The sequence below is a fragment of the Tasmannia lanceolata genome, unplaced genomic scaffold (genome assembly GCF_043159265.1).
Source record: "Tasmannia lanceolata isolate RefF3 unplaced genomic scaffold, GAP_Taslan_0.1 ptg000012l, whole genome shotgun sequence".
NCBI classification, from domain to species: Eukaryota; Viridiplantae; Streptophyta; class Magnoliopsida; order Canellales; family Winteraceae; genus Tasmannia; species Tasmannia lanceolata.
The window spans coordinates 27,660,008-27,669,628 of record NW_027518689.1 but is presented as its reverse complement, the minus strand read 5'-3'; the positions used below and the strand labels follow the sequence as shown (position 1 = coordinate 27,669,628).

The following is a 9,621-nucleotide window of genomic DNA, read 5'->3' as shown; positions in this document are numbered from 1 at the left end:
ACCAAGTTTATCAAAAGAAAGAAAAATGATATCTTGATAGTGCAAATTTATGTTGATGATACTATTTTTGGTGCTACAAATGAAAGCATGTGTGATGAATTTTCTCAATGTAAGAAAAATGAATTTGAAATGAGTATGATGGGTGAGCTCAAGTTCTTTCTTGGTCTTCAAATGCATCAATTGACTAATGGCATCTTCATTAACCAAGAAAAATATACTCATGAGCTTTTGAAAAGATTTGGCATGGACACATCACCTGTGAAGCCTACTCCTATGAGCACATCTTCAAAACTATCAAAAGAAGATAGCAGTTCCAAGGTGGATCAAAAGAAATATAGAGGTATGATTGGTAGTCTTTTATATTTAACTGCTAGTAGACCTGATATTAGTGTTTGCTTATGTGCACATTTTCAATCGGACCCAAGAGAGTCCCATTTATTTGCTGTTAAAAGAATTTTCAAATATTTGAGAGGTACTCCCTCTTTTGGTCTATGGTATGGTAAATATGACTCATTTGACTTAGAAGGCTACTCTGACGCCAACTTTGCCGGTTGTCGAGTAGATAGGAAAAGCACAAGTGGAACATGTCAGTTTCTTTGGAGATCACTTATCTCCTAGTTTAGTAAGAAACAAAACTTTGTTGCTCTATCTACTACTGAGGCCGAGTATATTGCGGCCGGTGCTTGTTGTGCTCAAATTCTTTGGATGAAAAATACTCTATTGGATTTTGGTCTGAACATGAATTGTGTACCTATTCATTGTGATAACACTAGTGCTATAAATCTCACCAAAAATCCCATTCAACATTCAAGAACCAAGCACATTGAGATTAGATATCATTTCTTAAGAGATCACTCTAAAAAAGGAGACATTTCAATTGAGTACATTCATACAAATGATCAATTAGCGGATATTTTCATAAAACCTCTTAATGAAGACCGTTTCTGTGATATCCGCAGTGGCTTAAATATTTGGAGTATGTCTCATGTATTAGAACTTGATAATTATCATTGAAATCAAATTGTTTGATACGTGGACAAGTCTCCTTGGCTGTTATGTGTGACAATTGTATGCTTTTTATGATTCACTAGCTTCACACACCTTTGGTTTGCATGGTGCATTCAAAATGTACAAGTATTCACTCAAAATTGGACGGTATAGATCAAATCTGCATAGTTTGATATTTCTGGGTGGACGGAAGCCCGCCGTCTCCCGGACGTCTGGGAGAAAGCACTGAAGTGCGGACGTTTGGGTTAAAAACCCATTTTCACTCTCATTTTCTATCTTTTTACTTTTTCTTCTCTCATTCCTCTTTTACTTCGTCCAAATCCATCCTTCTTCTGGCACCGATTCGTCCGGATTTTTTGCTTCATCCGGCGGACTTTTCTCTATGTCTCTTGCTATATATTTGTTGCATGATGCCTAAATCTCGCACCGCTCAAGGCGAAGGTTCCTCACGAGGGAGAAACAAGGAAAAACGTGTTCGCAACCAAACTCGATCACCTTCTCCTCCTCCGCCGCCAAGCTTACGAACGATTCTCTCTCGTTAGCGACTTCACTTCCCTCGGATGGTAAAGTATTCTCTCTTACAGTCCGTGGTGCATATATCCTACTTTCGTTTATGAATTTTATACAAATCTTAAGATTTCGCTTGAAATCTTGACTCTCACAACCAAAGTACGTCGTAAAAAGGTAACGCTTACCCTTGAGAAATTTGCAAGCGTACTTGAACTTTCCAATGATGGTGCTCAAATCTATTTTTGGCCAAATGACGACATTGATTCCATCGGTATCCCATCTCTCACAGTGTTCTCAGGCATTTGTAAAGCCTATGATCCATCCATTCAAGTCAAGACCCATGACCTTTCTGAGACCGCCCGTATCTATAATTTGATTATTTACAATAATAACACCCCTCGGGCTGGGTGTAAGGATGAGGTGCGCTCTTTCTCGGCATTTCTTACATTTGCTCTCCTTACCAATACCCTGTTAGGCTCGCCTATGTCATTTTTTGACATATGGCAAAGGTCCATACCAAAGCACATACTCATCTTCCCTATGGTCTGCTTCTAAACCGCCTGTTTCAATTTCTTGACATTCCTCTTGAGAATGTAAAGTCCTCTCCTGCCACCATAGACATTGACAAAACTACACTTTGTAGGATGTGCATTCCTCAATTTTTAGAGAACATTTCTGCGCATGGTGTTTCTGATGTTCTAGAGGACAGTGCAGATGAGGCGGACACTCCTGTTGCTCCCGCACCTTCTCAGCCATTCTCACACATTGGTGGTCCTGTTCCTCCTACTTTCACCGGCACAGCTCGCGACTTCGATATCCGCTACCCTAGTCTGCAGGGCTCCTTCGTTCATCACTATGATAGGCTCCAGCACTCTGTGGAGCGATTTCATTTGGAGAACAAGGCACAATATGATGCCATTACTGTCTCTATCGCGGACCTGTCACTGGATGTGACACATCTTCATGAGGAGTTCACTGTGTTCGAGGAACGCTTTCGTGTCGCGTCGCCGTCTTCACCACCACCAGAGGACTAGGACTTGGAGTCCTTTTTGCATGCCTGCTTAATGTTTTTCATTTTCATATTTCTGGCATGTATTATTCAGGTTTCACATGCTACTTTTACACTTTCCACACTGCACTTGATACTATTCTTGGGGCTTTACAGCTCAGTATTTTGGTTGCTATGGGTTTGTTGGATACCATAGCTTGAACTTGATCTGATGGTTGATATGCTCTGACATAGAGCTATCTTATGGTTTCTTCTTTTGTGGATGACTTACATTATATTTGGATGTTTACTGTGTGGATACCATGGATCTATTAGATGCTTATTTGGATGCACACTTAATTTGAACGCTTTTATCATTGCTAGTTTCACTATGAATTAAATGTGTTGCATAAATAATTCTTACATTAAAACTATGCATGGATGATCAGTACGTGTTCTGCGTAAATGTATAAACCATATTTTGTATTTCACTGTTTATTCGATGTTCCATTTTTGCTTATGTCAAAGGGGGAGAAGATATTGGTTGATTGCTTACACTTACATATTAAATAGAAGTCTCCCAAAAATTACTTACCTAACTGTTGCTAATATTCAGGGGGAGCTTCTCTTGAGGGGGAGAAAATACTTCATGCAATTTGTCTAGCTCTCACATCGCAATCAATCTGGGTTGTTGCCATCAATCAAAAGGGGGAGATTGTAAGCCGAATGGCTATCAATCACTCATGTTTTGATTGAACCCAAACCCATATTGATTGATTATGGCAAGTTACTTGTATATGAGTTGAACATGTTCTATCACAAGAATGCAAGCAAGACATCGAAGCAAGATATCGTGGTTATTTCAAGTAATCTATGGAACGACAGTGAACACAAATTGAAGATCCAAGACTGATTGATTGAAGCCAAAAAGAAGATTGAAGAATCAAGCAACCCAAAGAGTAGCCGCTCTCATGAAAGATTACGTTGTATGCTCTCTCTTGGTTGATTGTGTTTTGGCAATTAGGGAGTCCAAAAAATAACATTAGACATCTATAGGAATCACACTCCCTTTAGTCATTTCAAGTCCGTAGTAAATTTCTTCAGAAATCACAAGTTAAAGTATCCAGAGGAATTACGGACATCCGTTTGCACCTCAGAAAAATAACCGAGGAAAATGCGGTCGTCCGGAAAACTGGCGGACGTTGGTCTGAACTTTAAATTTTCAAATCTGGATAACAGAGGGATTTACGGACGTCCGGGATATTGGCGGACATCCGTCTGCACTTAAAATTTTCAAAGTAAATAACTGAGAAAACGGTGGCCGTCCGGGATATGGCGGACGTCCGTGGACGAACTTTGGCGCGCATCTAGAATTCAAACGGCCATATTTTGCGGACGTCCGGCACTTCGTCCGTGACGCATTTGAAAGCCAAAAATTAGAGTTTCCTTTGTGACTCTCTATTTAAACCCTTTTTGGAAAATCCTAAAATAACAACTCTTGTAATAAAAAATCCCTAGCTAACATCTTCCAAAGAAAACAACTTTCACCTACTCTAATATTCTACTTGAATGTGAGATTCCTTTTTATTGATTTGTCTAGTGTGCCATTACATTTAATCCTCCAAGAGAGATCTTTTTAGGGTTGTTGTTGTTGAGTGACAAGCAAGAGTGTTTATTGAGCTTCTACATTTGTATATGGATATTGAAGAGGCTTGAGAGCTTTTACTTCTTTCATCTACCATTATAAAGAGAAAGGGTTGTTACCCTTGGTGAGTTTAAAGACTCGGTGAGTTTAAAGACTCGGATTAGTAAGGAGCCTCGAAGGCGGGCGTTGTGTGGTCTTCGGATAGTGGACAACCATAGGTGCAATCTCAAGAAGAGTGGAGTAGGTCTCTTTTGTGGACCGAACCATAATAAATCTCCGTGTACTTGTGATGTGCCTTCTATTCCCTTTCTCATTGCCTTATTGCAATCACATTGGTAATATTCTAACCCCTTTACACTTGCCTAAATAATAGTTTTATAAATCATAAAGGAAAGAGTTTTAAAACTAGGGTTTGCTAAACTACAATTTTTATAAACCTAATTCACCCCCCTCTTAGGTTGCCTAGCTCATTTTCATGCTCCTTTATTTACGGCATTGATTGTTTGTTTCTCTACCTTTGCTTTTATTTTTAAATTTAGGATGATCTTCTTTTTCTTGCAATACAAGTTTTAGGTGTGTAATTTATTTTTATTTAATTTCTTTCTTTTAGGCTTCATGTTTTGGTTGTATTTTTATTTATTTCATTTTGGCTTTATTTTTATTTTTTATTTTATTTCCTAATTTGAGGTTTATTTTTACGTTTTTAATCTCTTTCTATTTTGGGCTTTAAGTTTTGGCTGTATTTTTATTAATTTTATTTTTGCTTTACATTTATATTGTTAATTCCTTCCTAATTTGGGCTTTATTTTTTAATTGTAAATTTCTTTCTATTTTGGGCTTTAAGATTTGGCTTTATTTTTATTGATTTCATTTTGGCTTATTTTTATTACTAATTTCTTCCTAATTTGGCTGTTATTTTTATGTTTCTGATTTCTTTCTATTTTGCCCACACCTATTTGCCGCTGCTACTATGGTAGTAGCAGGAATTTTTCTTGTCGCTCGACTTCTGCCTCTTTTCACAGTTATACCTTACATAATGAATCTCATTTCTTTGATCCTCAGGAACAGAAAAAGATTGCAATCAGTTTGATAATGATCAAGTGACATTCCTTTTTCGGCCCGAACGAAGGAATCCGTTAGATATGATGCAAAATGGATCTTGTTCTATCGTTGATTTGTATACTTGGTGGAATCTGGCATATCTTAACTAAAACCTTTGCATGGGCTCGCCGAGCATTTGTCTGGTCTGGAGAGGCTTACTTGTCTTATAGTTTAGAATTTCAATAGCTAAATGATGGTGTGCAATATCGGTCAGCCATAGACCCCCTGTTACAGGATCTAATCCTCCACGAAAAGTAAGAAATTCCGCGTATTTTGACCAATTCAAGGTGAAAATGGGTTTATTTTAGTTTGGCTTTATATTTATTGTTAATTGTCAATTTCTTCCTAAGTTGAGCAGTACCTTCTACTCAATTGTGTAATACTGATATAAACAAATATATCTTCCTTATGATTGTTTCTTCTTTCTTTCCTTTCTTTTAAAAAAATAAGTTATAAAGCCTTTTTTGGGCATGCAACTAGTATATAATAAAACTACAAGGAAAAGCATAAGGTGGAACAACCTCATCCTATCCAGTAAGCCACACTCGAGAAGTTTGATAGTATTTATCATACTTGGAGAAAGAAATAGTAAGTTAGACCTTTTGGTATTGGCATGAAATGCGAACAAGAATTTCTCTTTTTTTAATGATTAAATGGGAACGAGAAATGCAAGGATGTTATGTGAAGTGATAATAAAAACAATTTGAAAGTTCCCATTTGTGCAAGCTTCCCAAAGACCAAAAATTAGACCCAGATACATATGCACTTAATTACAGCCAACGAGCAAAAATTATAGCCAAGAAGGAGGTGTGTGCGATAAAAATTTTGACATTGAAATTTCAGAAAAACTTTTTTGCTTAGAAAAAAGCAGAATTGCCACTAGGGTCATTTTCTGATAATAACTTCATCAAGTAAATAGGTTTTGTGACTTTCCCTTTGATTTTAACAATACATTTAACACTATGAAAACATGAACAAACATGGAAATCATCAGACCAAACATGAAAGAGAAAAAGATAGGCCAAGTATTTCAGAGTTCAAAGCAAATGACAAGATTCTTGATTCCGATTTCAAGAAATTAATAAAAAAAATCATATTTGAAAACAGTTCTCGTGACTATATAAAGATCGATCAGAATTCAATGTTCCATGCCATCACCTTGGCATATGTTGAACATCCCACCCAAAATAGGGAAAATGATTGAGGTGTTTGATTAGCTTGTTGCAAAATATAAAAGCCCATGCTATGTATGATGCGTAAAAAAATCACATGAAAAATAATATATAATCGAACATGCAATCATGCATGAATTCAAGACCCGCTTTTGACAGCAAGGCGACAGCACCAGATATACGACTAATTTCAGAATCATCCAACTGTCCATGAGTGTAAAATAGTGGCCTCAGCCCTATGAAAACACATCAAAATTTTGGGTCTAAATGGTGGGACACGGCCTATGCATGGTTTAGTGGTGATGGTGGCCCCCATACCATCGAAACATGAGATGAAAAAAATAGCTACAATTGGATGATAGTCAATTGTGCATAGTGGCAATAGAGGACCATTACCTCATAACTCATTTTTCATAAAGTAGAAACCTTAAAAGCGAATGAGGCCATGAACAACTTGCTTTCATGGCTCATCCACTAACTTTAATTAATTCATGTGTTTCAGATAGAAGAAAAAATCCGCTTCATACATAGGCTAAGTGATCAAACAGTTAATGAAACACCAATCAAAGGCTTGATCATAGAGGAAAAGCAAGGTTACCTGAAGGTGCTTCAGGAAATGCGGGTTGATGTAACCTGAAAACAAAGGGAAACCAAGTGAAATGAATAACAAATAAATATACTACTTGTGAATAAATCCGATCATCAAGCTATGATAAATCTGTCGTCGTATTAAAATTACTTACCAAGAAGGACGGCCAAGCGATTACTCCACCTAAAGCTTCCCCAATCTCAGTGTAGAGATCCGTTTGTCTAATCAGAGGCTCTTTTGGCTCCAATGCAACCGTGATCTGAACCTCAGTGAATGACTGCCTAATGCAACCCCCTCGACTACATGTGTCGGATCGACGCTCAATCGAATACCACGGGCCACTTCAACCCCCTCATTTTAAATGCTCATTAAGGTAACCTTAGAAAAATCCAAATGATCATAAATTAAGAAAAGACAATTATTTATTAAGTCACAAACCAATACATGATTTATACTAAAATAAAACGACATTAATACCAAATCGCCATGGATATCTCTGTGGCTGCCTGAGGAGGTCGCATGTGATCGTGACTGAGTAGGATTGTCGGGTGGCTATCATACAACAAGATAGATACATATAAAGGTAATAGTGAACTAAAAGAACTATGTAACGGAAGAAATTAAAGTCACACATTGCTATTTTCGACACCTTGGAAATGTGCTAAGAGTGCCGTCAATTGGCGATCCATATGGGCCTGATTTTGTAACATTTGGGCCTTCTTCTCTCTCAAACTTCCCACCTCATTTGTGAGTTGCTCGTTGGCCCTTTGAAGTGATACAGCCCTCTCCTGCGACATCCCACCGCTGCGCGTAGAGCCAAATAGAGTAGTAGGGGTAGGTCCGGCACCCATCATGCGCACCCTGCCACGTCTCTCCTCGCCAAGGCTGTCATTTGGAGCAACCGTGGGGCTGATATCGGGATGCTGAGACTCAATCTCCTTTATCTGATCCTAAATAAACCAATATGAGAAACAATACAAATCTTTTTTACAGTTCTATAACATAAAAAAAATAAAATATCAATGTTATGAAACGTACTATAATATCTCTGCAAACATCATCATAAGGCTTCTCGTCTTTGGTGCTGTGAAGACGAATGAAAAGTTGGACTCGACTTATAGTATTACCACTATTCTATCTAGTCTGTTCTCAAATGAACAATATCATTGCTAGCTTGTCATAATCAAAAGAAAAGTAAATTAAAAAAATTCAACCACGACCCCACGTCCTCCTCCCAATATACTGGGATGGCCTTTGATCCACCGATGTGCTTGATGATTTCTTTAGAGCGATGGAGTTTCTCAAATTGAAAATATAGGAGACTTGAGAGAATATAATAGTATAATCAATAAGTACATGTTCCTTCCTAACCACACTAAAAATACAGAAGAAAAAAAAAACTGATTTAAAAAAATTAGAAAATTCCAATATACAGTGGGGAATATCAGTGAGTAAGAACTCAGGCATACATGTGAAAAACATTTAAACATATTGCAGAAACTAAAACATAGACCACTCATATGTAGATACTATTCATAAATAGGAATTAGAACTCAGACGAATATGTGAAAAACATCATATAGATTGTAGAAAATATATTAGTGACCATTCATAAATAGTGATCAGGGAAAACGAAGAACATGAAACTATAAACAAAGATCAATCTAGACATTAGAAAGACGAAAAAGATTGCCAAAAAAATCCTCAAGGGTTTAGGCAATAATACTCAAAATATTAGCACTAAGCTTTCACGAAATAGGCAGATTTATACTAGTATGTGCATGAAAAATATCACGAAAATAGGAGAAAGCTAGGGTTTCGGCCATGGTCGATGAGAAATATCAAGAACAAGAAATACATCACGGAATAGGAGAAAGCCGGTTCGCTTGTATTGAGAGACAGAGAGGAGAGAGACATTTTTTTGGCTGAAACCCTAGCTTTCTCGCAATGGATTCGATAGACAGTGATAGAGAAAAGGAGAAACAAATGGGGATTTTGCAGAGAAGACATGAGAGAGAGAGAGAGAGAGAGAGAGAGAGAGAGAGATTACCTTGTGATGGTGGAAATATCATCGAAGCTTTCAGCGGGTTAAAAGAATCACAAAATTAGGAAAAACCAGCACCGTATGGAAAGGATAGTCGCAAAATCAGTTGAAAACTCACCGGAATCGTCAAAAAAGTAGTTGGAGAGGGTGAGGGTTTCTGCAGTGCGCGCAGAAGAAAGAAAGTCTGTAGACGAGGGAAGAAACGGTTTTGCCCTAATAACTTATTTAACATACACCGACATTAGTAAAAGAATGCTGGTGATTATTACCTTTAAGGGCATTCGCACAAACGTCGGTGCTTTTCATCACTTGAAAAAAATCACTTATCGACGCTTTTTAATAAATCGTCGCTATTGTATTTATTTAGCGACACTCAATGAATATCGGTATAGACATACGGCGTATTTTTTAGTATTTTTTTGGGCGGGACAAGTTAGTGGCTTGGGAATATCACTCCACCGTCGTTCTACTTTAGAAACGTTGGTGTATATGTGAAAGTAGCAATGTTTTTTTTGAATGCCAGTAATGGAATGTCAGTGAAGGCCCGTTTTCTTGTAGTGTCCC

The 9,621-nt window shown here is 37.5% G+C and overlaps 1 long non-coding RNA gene across 1 annotated transcript; it reads right to left on the bottom strand.

Moving 5' to 3' along the window:
* Positions 1-6,978: 6,978 nt before the first annotated feature.
* Positions 6,979-8,241, bottom strand: LOC143887152 (uncharacterized). Its single transcript, XR_013254084.1, has 2 exons — positions 7,646-8,241; positions 6,979-7,391 (listed from the first exon to the last, which is right to left on the bottom strand). It is a non-coding gene; the product is annotated as an uncharacterized LOC143887152 (long non-coding RNA).
* Between the last annotated feature and the right edge of the window lie 1,380 nt (positions 8,242-9,621).